Genomic DNA, 21,508 nt, shown 5'->3' with positions numbered 1-21,508 from the left:
CTTTGTGAGAAACAGACTTTGTGATATATTTTTTTATACCATTCTCGCTTACCAGTTTGATGCTATATATATATGGATTCTAAAAGTGCGGCAGGAGCTCTGCAGCCCTCATACAATATTTTTTTAATATTCTTTGGTATGCAAACAATGTATTCCAAAGGCCTTATTCACTTTCCCGAGGGAATGATGTAGGCCAGGTCTGTTTCCTTCTTTATGGATGCTTTTAGAAACAACAACCACAATTTGAATGAGGATGACTAAATGCAAAAGATGACATGTCTTTTGCACTTTCATAGTAGCGTTAGAAGAAAAACAATCAGTGGAAGCAATCACTCCTTCTCATCTGGTTCTCGTCCGAAGGCTGGGGCTTGGTTGTCAACATTGTGATATATCACCAGCTAAACATTGCGATTTGCATGCCGGGGTACCAAGATATCCCCCCAACAACTCACACATCACACAATATTTAAGTTTGAGGTTTTTAGCATTAATTTTGGCCACAACTTTATTTAAATACAACTGAATATGAGTGGTTGCTTAGGCATTGGTTCTTGCCATCTGTCCCCCACCTGGGACAGATCTGAGTCCCACTAGCCTAGTTAGGGGAGCACCCTCTGGGAGAGATCGGGGCAGGGGCCCAAGCCCATGACCTCATCCCTCAGATGCTCCCCGAGGCTCATGCACGGCCCTGGCCCCTAACAGGGATAAACGGACAAACATGTAGAGCCCCAGGATTCCTTTAACGGAATACCCCTAAAGGCAGCAGCAACCATGAGGGGCAGGCCCAGCCAAAATCCGTACCCCTCCACCATCCAATTTGAACCAATGCCTAACCGCCAACCTTACAAGTTGTGACTTATTGCTGCGTAGTAGGCAAAACCCACCTGGCACAAGCCAATGAGCCAAGTGGCAAAATTCCTACCAGGCCCCTGATCCAAAACAGGCGACCCCATGACAGGCGCAGCAAGATCAAAGCAAGAACGCCTAAAATAAGAGGAGGGTGGGCAGGAGATTTGTTGCAAGCAGCAAAAATGGGGAAAAACTGCTTGCTAAACCTATTTAAGTGCAGAAGCTGTCAATCAATCATTTGCTACATGCTAAATTCCCCAGCAACAGCTCAACCCACCAATCACCCATGTGGCCATCCAAAGTGACCCGCCTCTCCAACCTGGGATATCTTGTTAACCCTTCCGCAACCCATGTTCTACTTTAAGGGTAGAACCTGCTTTACCAATATATCACGATGTCTGAAATAAGGATGGAGCTATGCAGAGGCATTGGCTGGCTTCACGGTGTTCCCCACATTGTGATTTTTGCACAGCACACAGACATCATTATTCGTGATATATTGCCAGGTGAAAAATTATGAAACCAATATTACAATATGTATTTCAAACCAGTTTTGGACAATATTGCAATACATCGCCTAGCCAGGCCCGGCTCTAGGGGTAGTCTCGGTGGCGCGGGGTGCCAGGGTGCTGGGCCGGCAGGAGCGCACTGTGTGGCAAAGCCACGTGGAAGCTGTGCTGCACGCTGCGCCTGCCCACCAGGGCGGGGGCGCCGGAGCAATCTCCACGCCACAGCATCAGGGCGCCCGACCGGCTTGCGGCGGCCCTGCGCCTAGCCCTACTGCAGGCATATATGACACAACCTGTGGCTGAGTAGTGTGTAATTCCGCCCCCCCCCACTCCCAAATGCTTCATTCTTTGGCCATTTAATGGATATGGTGATGGACTTGTAGGGTATAACTGAATCACTTTTTGGCGTGATCTGTTCTGCATGGCTTCAGAGTTTTCTTCCATGGACTTGCTGGCTGTCATTCAAGCAAGAAATTCCCAGCCACCCAGGCTGTAATCTGAAATGGAAAAGTGGTGGAAGGAGAGGGCTTTCTAAACTGTCACTCCTCCCCCAAGTTGGCTTTACCCCAAGGAGGGGGAAAGAAATGCTGATGCTTTGTCATCAAGGGATACGCAACATTGTATTGTTGGTCTGTTGTTGTTGTTTAGTCGTTTAGTCGTGTCCGACTCTTCGTGACCCCATGGACCATAGCACGCCAGGCACTCCTGTCTTGCTCTGCCTCCCGCAGTTTGGTCAAACTCATGTTCGTAGCTTCGAGAACACTGTCCAACCATCTTGTCCTCTGACGTCCCCTTCTCCTAGTGCCCTCAATCTTTCCCAACATCAGGGTCTTTTCCAAGGATTCTTCTCTTCTCATGAGGTGGCCAAAGTATTGGAGCCTCAATTGTTGGTCTACAACTCCTATAATCACTGTCCATTTGCTATGCCGGCTGGGGCCCAATGGAAAATGGAGCGAAACAGCCTCAGGAGAACATGGTGCCCATCGCCCATCCAAGCTGATGGGCTCCACCCCAATGGACGTAAGGTTTTTCTCTGCTCAGAACCGGCAGTCCTCTATGCAGGGACTGCAGGGACGCTCTCTGTGCATGCATTTAGAGTGCATTGGTGCCCTTGGTTAACTGGAAGCACTTCTTACTTATCGCAGGCAACTAGGCAAGTGCCTCATCAAAGCACAAAGGAGGGAGCAGGAGCCAAGGAGGCACCTTCCCGCCTCCTTCCCAAAGCCTAGTAAGTGCTGGGCTTTGGGAAGAAGGCATGAGGGCTATGGCAGGATCCTAGAGTCCTCCTTCCTCCTGCTCAAAGCCTAGCTTTTGGAAGGAGATGGGAGGGCACTAGGAGCCTACCAGAGCCTCATCGCTTCTTCCCAAAGCCCGGCACCTCACTTAGCTGGCTTGGGGAAGGCAGAACAAGGGCTGGGTGGGCGTTGGTCAAATTTTATATAGTGCATCATATTACCAAGGTCTACCCTGGCTCAAACCCAGAGTAACAATCTTCATGCATGAAATGTTTCCATCGACTTCAGTTACACAGGGGTGTAAGCAGAACAATCCATCCATATTTATAGTATTAATTCAAACCCCCAAGAAGTCCATGAGAGACAGAAGACCAAAAAATAAAATAAAAATCAGCTCAACATAAGCTTCACAAGCACACGACCAAAAATGAGTCCTGATTCAGATATTTAAATATGGTATATGCACCCTGAGAATGACCACTATTCATTTCAGGAACTCAAATGTCAAGTGGCTTCAATCAGAACAGCCTACTTTCATTCATGCCCCCTCGACGCACAAACCATTCATCCAAAAATGTACTGTATCTAAGTTTGTGTTTGTTCATGAAGAACACAAAAGGCTTTGAGGCGCATACAGAGATATATTTCACAACCATTCTGCATATGCGTACACACACAATACACCGTGGGTAGTAGTACCAAAACATCAGAAAGCTCACAGATCTTTATTTTTGGCTTTTTTTATTTAAAAAGTGATTAGATTCAGCCAGGCCTGTGCAGTTTGTCTGAGGCCCAGAGTGGGAGTCTTGCCCATGAGATGCAGCCCTGTGGAATCGCTGCCCAATCTGATCTGACGCTAGTATGCAGTAAAATGTGTCCAGATTTTATTATCAAAAGCTTGCCCTAAGTCCCTGATTGTCTGGGAGGCAAAGGGCATTATTGCAATGACAATATAAGTCTAGCAGGCCCCAGTGGAGCCCCCCAGCCAGCTCAGCTCTCCAAGGCCCAGGGCAAGTCTACCCCCACTCTCGTACCCTCCAACATGTTCAGTCCCAAAACCAGGACATGCATCTTCCCAGCCATGCTCCCATGCGAGTCACATGACCTGTGCAAGATACCCAGAGCTTTTCAGGATCATACTCTCACCACACGCCTTAGGCTAATTTAACAATCTATGGCCTTTTAAACTGGGCAATGGTGGTGGTGGTGTTTGTTACTATGTCATGTATGTATTTTTTTGTGGTTTTATATTGTAAACTGCCCCGTGATCCTCGGATGTAGAGTGGCATAGACAAAATTACCTCAACTTTCTCAGCACCTGGGTAGGCTTGTATATAGTACAGATGGGTTCTCTAACTAAAATAGAGTGGGTGGTTAACACTTTCGATTTCCTCTCAAAACTTGCCTTTTGCTCCTTATAATTGCAATTTCCAAAGTTTCCAATTCCCAAAGTTAATATTTTAAAAAAACAACCCAACAAACTGTCAAAAACATCACACAAAAACAAACAAAAAAACATTTTATTGTATCTTATTGTTGGTTGTTTTAATATTATTGTCATCTGCCCAAGGATTTTAATGAAGAGTGAGAAATACATAGATACAGTGATTTTTTTTCTTTTTAAAAAATGTTTAGGGGTACTCTCATTTTGACTCTATAGTTCAAACCAGGGAAAATAAATATAGTAAATGGACAAAAGTACAAAGATTCACAAAATATTTAGGGTTATGCGTACCCCTGCGTCCCTCCAGAAAAAAGCACTACACAAACATACACGGTCGTACATACATACATATCATTCCTAAAAGAAGGGGCTCCTTAAAAATGGAATTGTGTCCAAAAGCTCAATGAAAGGAAAAAATAAATAAATCTTGCCTCTGGAAAGACAATAAGAATGGTTTCACGGTACTTCTAAGGGAAGCTTTGTTTTTGTGAGTCTCTATCATTGGGATGGCATCCCCCAGCCTCACCCCTCTCATAGCTTGTACAGGTACATATTTTCCTCGTAGGCTCCGTCTATTCACAACTGGACAGTCCGTCCAGTCTCTCTGAGATGCATTTGAGCACTTAGTGATGGGGAATTCATTTTTTTTTTTAAAAAAAATTCTTATAGTGGAAAGGCATTTCCCACCCACGTTCCGTTTTGAGCCCAAATGAATGAGGAAGAAGAGGATCAGCATAATATTCCCGATGTGCAGTGCCAGGGATTTCCACCCACATGCTACTTTTGCTGATGACGCAGGCCAAATTGGCAGTGTTCCTGTCTGGCACAAATTTCAAAACTACAACTGCATACAGTATAGGGGTTGTGCCTGCAGCAGTTCCTGCATGGTGGCATCAAGGAGGCACAGGTCAGATGATGGTCAGGATGTACAATGATTAAAATCAACTTCCAGTCAGCATTGGCCTCGGACAATGGTTTTCAACCAGTGTGCCGTGGCACCCTGGGGTGCCTTGAATGATGGACAGGGGTGCCGTGGGCAACACTGGCCTCTGTCCCTCTTTCCTTCTCTCTCCCTCCTCTGATGCCTTCTAATGTCTCTGCCTCCCAAAGGCTTGTGTGGCTGTTTGTTGCAACAGCCCTGGCTCCTAGCTCCCCTGGCAAATCGTGTCTCTGGGGCTGGTCAGGGGGTGCTGGTTGCCAGATGCAGACGCGGCCTCAGAGTAAGCAAGCAAGTGGGTGAGGGAGCCCAGCAAGCCAGCCCTCCAGCCCTTGCTGTTGGGAATGGACAGACTAGTGCAGGCATCCCCAAACTGTGGCCCTCCAGATGTTTTGGCCTACAACTCCCATGATCCCTAGCTAACAGGACCAGTGGTTGGGGGAGATGGGAATTGTAGTCCAAAACATCTGGAGGGCCGAAGTTTGGGGATGCCTGGACTAGTGGTAGGCCGGGCAGGCGGGCAGGCACTGTGCTGGCCTTTCCTGGGCTTGCTTTGTGCAAGGCTTGCCTGGGAGCTGAGTGCCTGGTGCTGAAGGAGAGTCTGTCCCCTGTGCAGGCCTCATGTCCACCTTTGGCCAGTCTTCATTGGGTCACTAAGACTGGGGGCATCCTCTTCCCAGGCCCCTGTGGGGCAGTATGAGGCGGCACCTCTCTTTGGGGCAGTGGGGTGTGCCGCAGAAAGAATGTAGTTAGTCAAGGGGGCCATGGACTCAAATAGGTTGAAAACCTCTGGCCTAGGATAAACCTGTGGGACCAGCATGCTCTACTAACAGTTACAGAACTAGAACTTGATACATGTTCTTTCCAATAACTGAAGTCTTAGTGATGGGTCTGAGATGTAGAAACTGTAGCTGACACCTAAGGCTCCATTCTTTTCATTTTCCAAGTATATATTGCTTTTCCTAAGCGCACGGGCGCATCATCATCCAGTAGAATGAGTGAAGTTGTGCAACTAATGAGTTGCATTCGCTGCCATAAGGATGGGCAAATCAATTTTGATTTCTCTCAGTTACTCATTTTTCTAATCAAGTTCAGTCGACCACATTTCTGTATCAGTTTGTGATTTAAAAAATAAATAAATAAATGTCTTCAGGAAAATGCACAAGTTTTTTTCTGCACATTTCCCCTAATGTACACATTTAGAATCTGATTCTCCCCAATATACAAATTGTTTCAAGATTTCCCCCTAATATAATCACCTTTTTTCAGCAACAGATGCAATTTTTTTGCATATGTCCCTTTAATAAATACACTTCTGCACTAAGCTGCAAATTTCAGGTAAGTGCAAATTTCAGAGGATAGATGTATTTTAGGTCATGGATCATTTCAAGAGGCGTGGATTAGTTACCTGAAGCAAACTGAAGCAATTTCCTCCTTCAGGCTTAGTCACTAACACACCACCACCACCTGTTGCATGGTGGATCAATAGGGGTTCCAATTCGCTGGCTCTATCTGCTCTGGAGGTGATGTGCTGAGAAACATAGTCTACTGTTGATGGGAAGAAGGAGAAACAACAACAACCTGAAGATTTAAAACAAACATAGTATTGTGTTATAGCAAGATACAACCACTTAATGCCATCAACAACTGCCACATTCAGGTTGAATGAACAATGCAAGACAACACCCAAAACCGAGTGGGTTCAGTTGACTCTTAACTTTGCAGTTTTCAATGACTGGTTCCACCACTAGAATTACCCCTCCTCGTCCTCTGATTCCCATAGACTGTGTGCTTTAAAAAGAAATAAAAACTAAGACACAGCCATTGAATTCATATATATTTCCATCTTTCCCTAAGGACTTGAAAATTCATTGTATTTCACAGGTGCATATCATTCAGCATATGTGCCACTTTATTTAAATCCACGAAGGTTGCAGTCCTTCTCAAGGGGCTGTTGACAGCGCTTTGCTCATGGCCCTGCTGAACTGCCCTAGAGGAGCACCAGTTTTTTCTTTCTCCAGAGGCTCTCCTTCCCCACATTTCTTTTGTACGCAATTTCCTTCCTATTCAAACTAATGAACAGGATTGAATCATCTCAGCTCCTGGTCTGGTGTGATTTTCTCCCTGGTTTGAGTGTGGGAACTAAGAAGGTGTTGGAGCCTTCAGATCCATCCGACTTCTGGTCCTCCTCTGACACAAACACACCCTTTTTAGAGCCTACCAGTATCAGAGCTCTGAGGTAGTTGCCACAGGAGTGAGGAGGAACCGGGCATCAGATCTGAGATCAGAGCTCTCTTTCTGATCTCAGAGCATTCCTGGAGATGACCTCCCAGGAACTGGAGGGTCACAGAGACTTCGGAGAAATCTTTCTAAGTATTGTTTTCATCATGTGCATTCTGTACTTCAGTGCTGGAATTTTGCTCAGGAGAAAACAAATAGCACTCTTCTAAAAAGAATACAGAAAGCCATGGGTTATAGAAGATCAGAATAATATCACCAGGGGGAAAGTATTAATGAGTCATCTGTTTCCGTGAATTACCCAAGCGTTCGCTGAAAGTGGAACACTTTCAACAACAAAAATCCACATAAGGCAGGCTTCAGAAATAAATGAGGGTTATGCAAGACTAGCAGGAAATAAGCTGATGAATCCTCTAAAATAATATTGCAACATATTTTGGCTCTCACTTATTGGTTGCTGTAGGATTTTCTCCTGAGTGAGCAACTGCTGAACCCCAGGCAGCTCCATACCATGGCTGACTTTTTAAAAGGGGTGTCTGTGTTGGGGTGTCTTATGAACATATTTCTCAGGAAGGAGAGCTGTTGGCTAAAGGTTAGCAGTGAAAACACACACACACACACACACACACACACACCACTATTCCCCAGTTGATTTAAACCAAACATACTTGCAACTGGGATGTGAATTCTGCATGCCTGATTTGAATCTGAATCCCCCCACCTCTCTCTCTTCTGAGCATTTAAATTTCACTCTAAAATAAAGAGTTACTTGTCATGCAAGAAACAGAAGTCAAAGGGAACTAGTTAGAGTGCAATGAAATGTGTAGAAAAACTCCTAATTTATTTTGAATTAGATCCTCCCTCCCATTCCCAATGTGGCTTCATCCATACTCATCAACATTTCTTTGAGAAAAATAGAGACATACCCTCCAGCACTCCTACGATGAAAGTAGGAATGTCCAATGCTATTTTTCTAGAAAAAGAGGTGCCAGAACTCACCATGAACACCTCCCTTGTTCTCCTATAATGGCAATGATGCCCACCTGAGAGGTACCGAAGGTGAGTTCCAGTGAGTTTCTGGCTGGGGGGGGGGGAGAGAAGCCCTGGGGATGTCCTATTCCATACACTTCAACATTTCTCCAATGAAAATAGGGACATCCTAAGGAAAAGCAGGACATTCCAGTATCAAATTAGAAACCAGGACGGCTTCCGTAAATCCAGGACTGTCCCTGGAAAATAGGGACACCTGGAGAGTCTGGCTTCATTACTTGCATATAGAATTAATCATTCCCAAAATAGAATGTTACAAAATAGCACACAAGAGTTTCAGCTCTCCAGAACTCTTCATCAGTCTAGATAGGTTGGGGGAGGGAAAAAGCTGGCTGATGCTGCAGCCATAGAGTCTACATGACCAGTGCTACTTTTCTAGAAAGAGGTGCCAGAACTCCCCATGAACGTCTTCCTTGTTCTCTTAGAATAACAATGGTGAGGTGCTGGAACTGAAGTCCGGTGAGTTTGGGCTGGAAAAAAAAAGCGCTGGATACAACCCACTGTTGAATACACCACAAAGTGAGGATTTTGCATTTGTATGAGTGCTTTCTTTGACATTGGAATCAATTGGAAAACACACACACACACACACACACACACACACACACACACACACACACAACCTCCACCATTGCAATTTTCAGTGTCCAGAATGGGGAAGGGATAAATCCCCCCTCCCTATGTGCTGTGATCCTGATAACAATTGTCCCCCTCCACAGCTGTAAATAAATAAATAAATAAATAAATAAATAAATAAATAAATACAGAGCCATGGAGAAACAGAGAAAAAATGCAGTTGGCCCTTGCACTGCAAGTTCAGTAGAAACTGGGTACAGGATTGCAGCCTCAGAGACATGCGGAGAGCAGGAACTGCTAAGATTTTTAGTCCATTTTTCAGGTTGTGGACACATCCTTTCTGCACAGCACTGAAATGGCTGGTGACTACTTGGGCCGGCAGTCTGGCGGCCTCTTCATTTGGCAGGGGCTGTGAAGCAGGGAGCTGTGGTGGGGCTGGGCATCCCCCTGACTTATCATACCTGTTTCCCTTGGATATGGTGGGGAGGGGTTCTAGCCTTGCACACAGAAGGTCCCTGGGTTTTTTGGGTGGTTTTTTGTATTTAGTTAGCCTTATTAAATATCTTCCAAGGTGACAATGTGCACGTACATGACAAGGAACTCATAAGTCACTCTCAGCAGCAAGAAACATCATAACTAGACACTGGAAGGACCTGTCAGGAGTGAATGTAGACCACAAGTACCAAAATGTATGGAAAACCGCCCTACTAGAAAAGCTAACCAACAAACCTTGGTTTAATCTAGGTAGAGCTGGCGGGAATGTCTCCAGACTGGAACACTGGAGAGCCACTGTCTGTCTGTGATAGACGATCATAGCATTGGGGACTTGGAAGGGACCACAAAGGTCATTCAGTCCAATCGCCTGCAATGCAGAAATCTTTTGCCCAACATGGGGCTTGAACCCACGACCTTAAGATTAAGAGTCTCGTGCTCTGCCAACTGAGCTATCCCAGGTATATAGAGTAATGGCATGAGTCTGTATAAATAAGGCAACTTCCTATCTTGCTATGCAGGCATTGTCCCATCGCCAGTGCTGAAGAAAGACTCCACCACCAGTTTGGTCAGCTTTTGTACACAAAATGGAGGTACGCTTGTCTTCTCCTTCACCTCAGGCAACAACATCTCTTCTGCCTGGTTGTTATGCAATTATTCTTCTTTTTTTAAAAAATGATTTTTGTGGTAGTTTCAATATATTAGTTGTCTGCTCAGAATGGTTCAGAAAGGGCTGACTCATATAGGTGTGTTTTAGCCACTAAATAGCTCGCACCCACAATGAGATAGGAGTGATTTGCTGAATGAGTGAAGTGGTTTCATTGAAGAGCCTTTAAATACTGCCTCAGTCACATGAAAGCAGCTTTTCCATTAGAGGCCTCGTTTAAAATGACCCAGTCATTTGGGTGGGAAGAAGCTCAAAAGTTTGGTCCTCCCATTTTTTCATCTTTCCAATCTCAGATGCAGCTCTCCATATCTCTGCAGCAATCTGGAACTTTAAAAAATAAAAAATCATCTTCAGCGTTTTAGTGGTAATCTCGCCTAATAAACACATTTTTGCATGCAGCATTTATTTAGGTAGATGGCAATCTGTACGGTGTGCAACGTGGTTTTCCTTCTTGCTAAGTACGGTTTCGGTGATGCCCAAATCTTCCACCTCCATCATTTCATTTGATTTATCTGTTATGGAAGGCTGGAGAATCTGTCATGAAGTCCCAGGGCAACATTGCAGAGTTGGCGACACGTCGCAGGACACGGATGCACAGGACTTGTGGGATTTCCTTTGCTCTTTTAGGCCCCACCAACCGGATCCAAGTACAAAAGACATAGACTTGGGGGTTAAATAATTCCGGACCCCAGAATTTGTTTTCAGTACCACAACTGATCTGGGTCCAAAGTACATCTAGGAAGAAAAGAAACCCAAACTCTCACTGCCAGTCCTCCAACACGTCACCCCCCCATGCTATTTTTCTAGAAAAAGAGGTGCCAGAACTCACCATGAACGCCTCCCTTGTTCTCTTAGAATGGCAATGGTGCCCAACTGAGAGGTGCCAAAACTGATTTCCAGCAAGTTCTAGCTGAAAAAAAAGCCATGCCTCCCCACTTTCTTCAGTTCAACAGTATAATTTAGTTGGGTTTTTGTCATTGTTAAAGTCTCGGCGTGGTTTAACTGTCAATCCCTCTTCACAGGGAACTCAGGGAATTGCAGTTCTGTGAAGGATAGAGGGGTCTCCCAGCCACTCTCAGCATCCTTTATCAACTACACTTCCCAGGGTTCTTTGGAGGAAGCCATGACAAGTGGTATGACGCAGCTTTAAAAGCTACCCTGAGCCATTTTTCGTTGGCTATAACCCATTATTCTGGATCTCCAGGTATGTGTGGTCATGTTCCCTGTCTGAAATGCTGGAGAGTCAATTTGGAAAATTTTGAACTATATGGACCTATGACCTGACTCTCTATAAGGGAACTTCCTATGTTCCTGTGTAAGTTCCACAGAGCTGAGCGAAGCTTACTCTGAAGTAAAGGTATAGGATTTAGCAAGTCATGAATTCCTTCTGTCATGTAACACTTATTAAGCTTTTCCCATGTTGCTTTATATAGTGATGATGTGAGAGACATGTTCTAGCAAGAGGGCATACTCAGTTTGTTTGTTTGCTTGGTTGTTTAATTTATATACCACCCTTCATCAAGAGATCCCAGGGCGGTTCACAGAATAAAATCACAGAATAAAACACAAGTAAATAGTTGAACCAAAACAGCAAAACGATACCCCCTACCCCTTCCACAGATACAATTTAAAAGACTGTAGGGTATTAATCAGCCCAAGGCCTGGTTGAAGGGGAACATTTTCACACACACACACACACACACATATATCACACACATATATATACTGAAGAAGCCAGGCAAACCTCTCGGGGGAGAGCATTCCACAAACAGGGAGCCACTATAGAAAAGGCCCATTCTCCTGTTGCCACCCTTCCACGGAGGAGGCACATGAAGAAGTTTGTGCAAGGCATGTGGACAAGTTTTTTTTTTAAAAAAAAATTAAAGCTCCTTCCCAAATCTCTTCAAAAGAGAAAATACTGGGGCTTGGAACAACTGGCACGTATTAGCCTGAAAACCACTGTATGAACCGAGGTAGTTATATTCCATGTTCTTAGGGGCTGGATCCAGGACTTTTTGAAAAAGAAACATTGTTCCTTCATCATTATAAAATTTAAGAAAACCAAGTCAGCAAACTCGTGAGAGGAAGAGCGTGGTTTTCTTACTGAAACCGTAACCTTTTTGTTTTCCACAGTGGTTCAGCAGTCAATGAGCTGAGCCAAAGCCCTTTGAAAGCTTCCTGTTCGTTGTGAAAGAGCAAAATCATTAATTCCTCTCATTCGACAACAATCCTTTTCTGTCAATACCATCCTTAGCGGGAGGATTCTGACCTGCGAAATGTATAAGAGCATGGAGTGCATTTTGAAGTCTCTTCTGGCCAAACGATGAAGAGGTAGTCAGCTAGAGGTGACCTTTTCAAAATGCTTTTATTCCAGGCAGTAGACCTCTTCATATGAAGCACTCTCTCACACACAGTGCCCGCCTCCATATGTCTCCATAAAAAGCGGCTGATGGCTTAGCATGGTTTATGATCCACGAGCAGTGTGCTGGCGCATGCAGCCTAGTCACTCCAATTTGCTCCTCCTGTGGCACAAGTGGGAGGAACAAGCCAGGAAGCCAATAATCTTCGCTTTCTGTTGTGATCCAAACCCCAGGACATGGCTTGTTGCTGCCTAACAAGACAGGATTTGTATTTTTTTTTCAGAATTAAAATCCTTTATTGATATACTTGAGTTAAAAACAATATAAAGAATACAGATATTATAATTAAACAATCTTTACAAAACACTATTGCGTAAAAAAAGAATAAAGAATACAGAACCATTATGGCTCAATAATTAAGTAACAATGAAAATAGAAAAAGAAATGAAAAACAGAAGAAAGAGAAAAAAGGAAAAAAGGAAAGAAAACAGAAGAGAAGTAAGAAGAAAGAGAAAAAGAGAAAAAACAATGAGGACATTGCCTGGTGTCCCCTAAGGTAAGTCATGACTTCCACCGCTTCTTCATACAGTTATTGTATAACGTATAAAGTCCTGTCTTTTCATAGATGTCACTGTTACTATAGCTCATCAGTATACAATCAGACCAATTCTATTTCCAGTTACCTGCAAGGTCATTCCAGACACAGACGGGTTTTTGCTCCCAGATCTTGTTTCCTTGTAAGCAAACAGCAAGCCATAGTTTAAAGGTGGCTAGTGACCCTCGCTTAATGTGATGCGTGAAAATGGCCATTCTGAGAAAGCATGACTGGGATCATGCTGCCTAGCCACACCTCAAACATCAGCATGTACAGCTGCACACACATCGTTTATTCTACACAATCAGACACCTTGTGTGATCTAGGTTCCCAATGGTGTAGATGCTCAGGTGTGCAGTGGTATGTGCGTACAAGTCCCTTTCATGTGTTTTGCTGTGCATGTATTGGGGTCATGAAATAAACGATAAATTGCAAGAACTCAGGCCAAAAGAAGATGGATTTCAAAAAAATCTTCACAAGGTTTTATTGATTTAATGCGGAGTTTAAATGGGAATCAATCCCAATGTTGAAGGCAAATAAAGATAAATTCCAGTAAAAATCAGGACAAGGCCCTGTTTCGACTATTCTTCGTCAGCTGGAATATTGAGAAAGTTAAAATAAATCTTAGAATAATTCTCCTTGTAATGAAAATTCATTCAACTCTCTAAACATAAAGTTTTATCATATATAAAGGACAGAGACTATATTTAAATGAACATAACTGGTATATCTGTGAGTGACTGACCTTACATCAAACTTACATTCTGTTTTCTAAATAAGGGGTTAAATTGCTTATAATGTACAAAGAAAGCTTGTCTGTGCTTTAAATAATAAATCCTCTTAAAAAATAATAATCCTTATTTCAGGAATACATGTAATTTTCTAAAGACAAAGTTATATTACTTATAATAAACAGAGGTAGCTTACCAAAGATTCACAGGTCAAAGTGTACCAAGTATGTTTGCCTTGCTAGCTCAAATTGTTTGCAGCACTTAAATGATAGAGGAAATGAGGTTACAACAAAATTAAAGAGACAGTATTACATCTATGCATACTGAAAAGTGTTGAGACAATTTAAAGGCATAGGGTCATAGTTAAGTTCAATGTTGTTTCAAAATGCAAAGTTGATTATAGAAATGGTGTGAAGTCTAGACTGTTGTTCAAGCCACATGGATGTAATGTGTTGAAGAGATGGATAAATTTGGATTCCTGTTGGAGAAGGAGTCTGTCATTGTTCATTCGCTGAAAGCGGGTTTGCGGCAATGTCCAAATTACAAAGAATGAGAAGTCATCCTCTGTATGTTTAAATTGAGTATAATCTTCAACTAATGGCGCCTCCAAAATGTGATTACGGATTCTGGAGCGGTGCTCGCTTATTCTAAGTTTGATGGGCCTAGAGCATTTTCCAATGTACATTTTTTGGCAAGGGCAAATCCATGCATATATGCAGTTTTTTGTATTGCAGTTGCTAAAATGTTTGATGGTGAACTTAAACTTGGAGTGTTGATCAGAAAACTCCTTTACCTGTAAAGAATATTTACATACATTGCATCTTCCACACTTGAAGTGACCTGAGGGAAAATCTTCTCTCATTGTGGTTTTTGGAAGTATATCTGATTTCACCAAAAGATCTTTGAAAGATTGTGTTTTTTAAGTCCGAAAAGAGGTGGTTTTTGACACCCAGGAATGTTGGAAAGTAAATGCCAGTGTTTGTAGATAATGGCTTTAATCGCCGGTGTGCGAGATGTATACTGTAAAGTGGAAGTGATGTGACTATTATTCATCTTGTCTGGACGTGATCTGAATAAATCTCGTCTATTTATCTTCTCCATTCTTCTTAGTGCTTCACTTTTCTGTGAGTATCCACGTTGGACGAGGGAAGCAGTCATCTTCCTTGCAGAGATGTCAAAGTCTTGGTGTAATGAAGAGTTTCTTTTTAATCGTAAATATTGGCCGTACGGAAGATTCTTAAGTAAATGAGGTGGATGGAAAGAAAATGCATGAAGCATGGAGTTGCGGTCTGTGGGTTTGTGAAAGACACGTACTTTGAGAAGTTGATGGTTGTCTCGAAATACTGTGGTGTCTAAGAAGTTGACTTGTACATCGTGAATGTTGCTCGACAAGCGAATATGTGGGTCTCGGGTATTAATCCATTGTACAAAGTGATGCGTGAAAATGGCCATTCTGAGAAAGCATGACTGGGATCATGCTGCCTAGCCACACCTCAAACATCAGCATGTACAGCTGCACACACATCGTTTATTCTACACAATCAGACACCTTGTGTAATCTAGGTTCCCAATGGTGTAGATGCTCAGGTGTGCAGTGGTATGTGCGTACAAGTCCCTTCCATGTGTTTTGCTGTGCATGTATTGGGGTCATGGCTTGAAGGATTTACCATTAGGATCATAGCTGACTGTCATAGATCCACTTCCTGCTCACATGTTCTCTGAAGGGGTCATGTCATGCAAGAAAAAGTTCATTGAAGGAGCACTTGCCTCCTTCCATTGCTGGGTATGTGTTCCCTTCAGACTAGTCACAAAAAGAACAATATTTCTGAAGACATTTGATAAACCAGAGTGATGCCATCTTTGTTTCTGTTTCTTGTTTCTTTCTCACCTATGCATGAGTTTATGGAACAAAAGACATCCTTTATTGTACCATTTAGATTGCACCAAACTCAATGAAACAGATTTTTAAAAAACCAAACAGAACAATATCAAGAGAGCAACTTGATTTGCACTAATATGAGAGAAAACCTTTTTGAAATAACCTTTTCTCCTGTGTTACAAAAGCACATACAAGCCACACAATTGAGTTTGGTCCTTGCTCCAAATATGAAACCTGCCATGTAATGAGAGGTGATTTCCATATTTTAATTTTCACACATTAGAACATTTTGGCAAATTGCTCCCAGGGCAAAAATAAGAAAAATGGGAAGTGTTGACATGTAAGTCAGAATTATAATAAAATGGAAAGTGCCTACCTGTGAGTCACAAACGGTTATACTTAAACCGCTACCAGATTCTTGGCCTAGCATCTGTGGGCTGTTTCGTACTTTATATTTTTAGCTGAGTCATAAAAAGGTCCCAAGTTTAAATGGTAAAATCCATGCACAATGGCAAGAATTGTGAACAGCACATCAGTGTTTTACAGTCATGTTTCCCTGCAATGAATATGGAAATTGTGACACTATGATGGAGACTCAGTTTATTGCAAGGAAATGTAACAATTTGAATACATGCACATCCTTCAGTTTGGGTCAGCAATTACACATGTGTTTTGCCACTGAAATATGAATGCATTTGGTACTCAAGTTCAACGTGCCAAATTTAAACTTAGGATCAAGGGCAAAGTGAATTGAGTCTGGCTCATGAGTTGTACGAAGCAAAACTTGCAAAACACTGGGGAATGATCTTTAAGCAACTCACCTCTGTCTCAGCCCCAGATCTGTAAAAAGTAGGACTGGCTTCACATGATCATAGCTGCCAAGTTTTCACTTTTCTCGCGAGGAAGCCTATTCAGCATAAGGGGAAATCCCTGTAAAAAAGGGATAACTTGGCAGCTATGCACATGATTGTTAAGAAGATGAATAAAACCAGAAGTACAGAGCAGTGCAATATAAATGATATATTGCAACATTAATTCTAACAATTTGGAAAACTGCTATAAATGCATGTGTGTCAAGCGACCCACTGGTACACTAAAAGTAAATTATAATTCAAAGGTTAGGATAAATAATGTAAAAGTACTATTTCATGCTGCTGTGTTATTGTTTTTTTTTAATAATAAAAAAAACCCCTAACACACAGTAGCAATATCCAGGCAGTTTAGCCTCACAAATACCATATACTCTGTGGAAGATATGTCTTTGATGTACAGATGCAAGTATGAACAATAAAGCATTTAAAAAAAAGGCATCTACTACTGCTGAACTCCCAAACATTAAGCAACAAAAATACTGTGCTTTCTTCATGGCACTTCTACAAGCAGTGAAGAGTTTCGTAGTGTTATGTTTGGGGGGGGGCAGCACTTTTCCAGCTTTGCTTTCCTTTGAAAGGAGATTGTTGCTGGAGGTTTATTGGAGCTTTGTAATATTTGCAGTTGTTGTTGCTGTTGTTGTTTTACAGATTGGCACAGCTTAAACACACAAACAGACAGCCAAAGTCCTTCCTGGATCCAGAGTTTTTAGAAAAGTACTACCCAGACTCTAATGAGAAATTCTGCACCGGATTGGAGGTAAAATAGGCTTCGTGTGGTATACTCACATTCTCCCTGCCAAGAACTTGGCGTCTCATATGAGGTGTGGAATTTTAACCTACAACTTGGGCTTTGCTTTCTTGAAGAAACGGGTGGAACAGCCTTTCTTTATTCCAGAATCCCGAGAATCCTGATATCTCAGCACCTGGGCATTTTCTAGGTGTAGCTTCGTCTTTAATCTCCATTTTAGGCAGGTGTGTAAACAGACTGCAATCTCTGCCTTGTTTAACCTGTAAGCAGACATCATGATTGTTAACATCCAGCCTTACTATTTATTCCTTTTCCATCCACACTCGAACTTGTGAAACGTCATCCCTGATGAAGACTTCTAGAGATCTCAGAAGCTTGTCACCTTTTTGTGACATTTTGGTTGGTCCTAATAAAGGTCTTGGGACCCAGGTGGCGCTGTGGGTTAAAGCACTGAGCCTAGGGCTTGCTGATCAGAAGGTCGGCGGTTCGAATCCCTGTGACGGGGTGAGCTCCCGTTGCTCGGTCCCAGCTCCTGCCAACCTAGCAGTTCGAAAGCACGTCAAAATGCAAGTAGATAAATAGGAACCTCTATAGCGGGAAGGTAAACGGCGTTTCCATGTGCTGCTCTGGTTTGCCAGAAGCGGCTTTGTCATGCTGGCCACATGACCTGGAAGCTATACGCCGGCTCCCTCGGCCAATAATGCGAGATGAGCGCGCAACCCCAGAGTCGGTCATGACTGGACCTTTACCTTTACCTTTAATAAAGGTCTTACCCAGCTGTGGACTCTGGAATTAATATTTGCATCCAGTACAGATAAGCAGGATGTAGGGTTGGGTTTCATTAGACCAACCCCATGGTATACAATCTACCTTGTACCTGTCTCTAATTTTCCTGATATTCTCTAAGGATGTGGATTTAACAACAACCCCCTCACAGCTGCTGCAATGGGGGACAAGGAAAGCACAGATAAGTCAAGAGCTGCTGGAATACTTGAGTTTGCTAGAACGTTTCATAGACTTCAACAAAAGGTTAAGAAAAGCACTGATGTCCAGTAACTTCTTTGGTATTTGCTGTTAGTCACTCAGCCATTTTAAGAGTTTGTGCAGAATCATTTCAAGATTTTGAAGTGTATTTTGCTTCCTTGCCCAATCCTTTCCCCTTTCTGCCATCTGCATGGAAAATATGGGGTTTGGGTTTGGAAGTAGCCCATCGTTTCTTTCAGTTTATTTAGTGGCACATATTTCTATGTATAAAGTCAACTCAGCTGTGTCCTGATATTTTTAAAATGGCCATCATGCTGAATGGATTACTGTAAGTCACCTGCAACCTGCCATGAGCCAGCAGAGCATAAGCAATATTGACTGAAACATACAAAAAAATGGTTGCAGGTTTAATTAGTGTGTTATGTCGGTATACACATATGTAAAGAAGGTGCTTTTGTGATGATGTTCACTGCTACACAATAACATCACCTCTCTCTTTTTGTTGTCCATCATGCTCTGACAGCACTTTTATGAAAATATGAGTACCAGAACCTCATCTGCTCTACAAAATAAAGCAAAAACCACTGTGGTCCTTGGTCTCTGATAATGTCTCTCGCTGCCTGTAGCAAAACTCATGCTGTTGTGGTACTGAGAAGGGCACCTTGTTGTTGTTGTTTAGTCATTTAGTCATTTATTCATGTCCGACTCTTCGTGACCCCATGGACCATAGCACGCCAGGCACTCCTGTCTTCCACTGCTTCCTGCATTTTGGTCAGACTCATGTTCGTAGCTTCGAGAACACTGTCCAACCATCTTGTCCTCTGTCATCCCCTTCTCCTTGTGCCCTCCATCTTTCCCAGCATCAGGGTCTTTTCCAGGGAGTCTTCTCTTCTCATGAGGTGGACAAAGTATTGGAGCCTCAGCTTCACGATCTGTTCTTCCAGTGAGCACTCAGGGCTGATTTCCTTCAGAATGGATAGGTTTGATCTTCTAGCAGTCCATGGGACTCTCAAGAGTCTCCTCCAGCACCATAATTCAAAAGCATCAATTCTTCGGCGATCAGCCTTCTTTATGGTCCAGCTCTCACTTCCATACATCACTACTCGGAAAACCTTAGCTTTAACTATACGGACCTTTGTCGGCAAGGTTATGTCTCTGCTTTTTAAGATGCTGTCTAGGTTTGTCATTGCTTTTTTCCCCAAGAAGCAGGCGTCTTTTAATTTTGTGACTGCTGTCACCATCTGCAGTGATCAAGGAGCCCAAGAAAGTAAAATCTCTCACTGCCTCCATTTCTTCCCCTTCTATTTGCCAGGAGGTGATGGGACCAGTGGCCATGATCTTAGGTTTTTTGATGTTGAGCTTCAGACCATATTTTGCGCTCTCCTCTTTCACCCTCATTAAAAGGTTCTTTAATTCCTCCTCACTTTCTGCCATCAAGGTTGTGTCATCAGCATATCTGAGGTTGTTGATATTTCTTGCGGCTATCTTAATTCCGGTTTGGGATTCATCCAGTCCAGCCTTTCACATGATGAATTCTGCATATAAGTTAAATAAGCAGGGAGAGAATATACAACCTTGTCGTACTCCTTTCCCAATTTCTAACCAATCAGTTATTCCATATTCAGTTCTAACTGTAGCTTCTTGCCCCACCTTAGCACCTTAGCCTATGCTTTTTTCAGGATTCTTGAGCTCTACCAAACCTTCTTTTCTGCTTCGATTTTCAGTGCTGAGGACTAGGGCAGGTATGGATCCATTAACTTGCAGTTGAAGACACTTATTGCACCTGGCTCCTGTAAACTTTTCTGTTTGTCTAAGAACATGGCGGGGTTCGGAAGTGGAACTCATTCCTTTACACCAGTATTTCACAAACTTATGCCTTCAGCTGCTTTCAGACTATAATTCCCATCATTCCTGACCATTGGTCTTGCTAGCTACAGATGATGGGAGTTGTAGTCCACAAACTGCTGGAGACCCAAGTTTGGGAAACACTGCCTTACACCTAGTGCTGATAAGAATTTCTGGAGGAAAATAAGCATTTCCCAGTACTGTCACATTAGCTATGTATGATGGAAGTTCTCAGAGGACCTTTGAAAATAAAAAGAGGCGGCAACTCAGATCTCAGTACTGTGCGACGTAGGAAAGTTTAGGCCTACATAAGGCCAGGGCATTTATAAACCTTCCTCTTATTTGGAAACTGGCTCCTTTAGCCAAAAGGTTTCCCTCACACCAGCACGAGGCGGGCCTCCGTGTTTAATATAATTCCCTGCAAATGAGCAACCATTAGTCAGCCACATTTTTTATATAATTATTGGCAGTGCAAAGGAAACAGGCACACTTCTAACTATTTCCACCCAAACAGAACAGAAGCTGCTCACAGAGCCTCCAAAGGGAGGTGGGCTGAAGTAAGAGAAGTTGGAAAGAGGTGGTGGTGAAATTCAACTCCTCTTGCCCAAACTGCCTTTTTGTTAAAGGGAAGGAATCACAGCCTGCTTTTTCCAAGGGCTTTTTTTTTTCTAAAGCACATTTATTGTAGGAGTTTAATTGGAAAGAGTTTCTGGTAATTTAAACTCTGGCTGCATTTGAAAACTAATTTCTCTCCAAGTTTACATATTAATGATTTCCCCCCCTGCTGCCGTTCTGAGGAACAATATGAAACTGCAAGACAGCCGCTGCAGAGGCAGCAATAATTGTGCCAAAAGCCACAAGACAAGGAAACACTCTGGGAGGAATCTCATCTTGTCAGATTCTCTTGGATGCAGAATGCACCTCTGAAAGTGAGACTTTATACATTATTATTTAATTAAAAAGTCATTACCTGAGGAATGTGTGCTTACAACAACCTGCCCTCAGAGTGAAGGGGGGAAAGTGATGACATTTGAGAAGTTTCTAAACTTATTTGTCAGTTGCCTAGGGATTACCCTAGTCACAATGAAGTGACTAATAAATTAAATGAATGAATCTCTGTAACAACGGTGCCAAAATATTCAGCACACTTTGACAAGTGTATCCTGAACCTCCCAACTACAATGTGTCTGGCTAATTTTAACCTAAGAGCCATCTCTTGAAGAAAGGTCTCTCTGTGTGTGTCTCTGTGTGTAATTCTAAATGGCACCTTTCATAAACAGGACTGTGTTGTTTTGAAATGCAGTGAATATGCGCTAAAATAAAAGGAAAGCATTTTCAAATCAGCATCTCTAAGCAAATCAAGCTTGCATGTAGCAAAGAGTTAAAATCCAACGTTTTTAATTCAGACTCTAATGAAGATTCAGTCAAATATTCCAAGTCTTTATGTCTAGTATCCAGGTCTGACTTCAGAACTGATTGTTTTTTTGAAAGAAAAAT

The sequence above is a fragment of the Zootoca vivipara genome, chromosome 3, assembly GCF_963506605.1.
Source record: "Zootoca vivipara chromosome 3, rZooViv1.1, whole genome shotgun sequence".
Taxonomy (NCBI): Eukaryota; Metazoa; Chordata; class Lepidosauria; order Squamata; family Lacertidae; genus Zootoca; species Zootoca vivipara.
The sequence above is the reverse complement of the archived record's forward strand: the minus strand, read 5'-3'. Positions refer to the sequence as shown.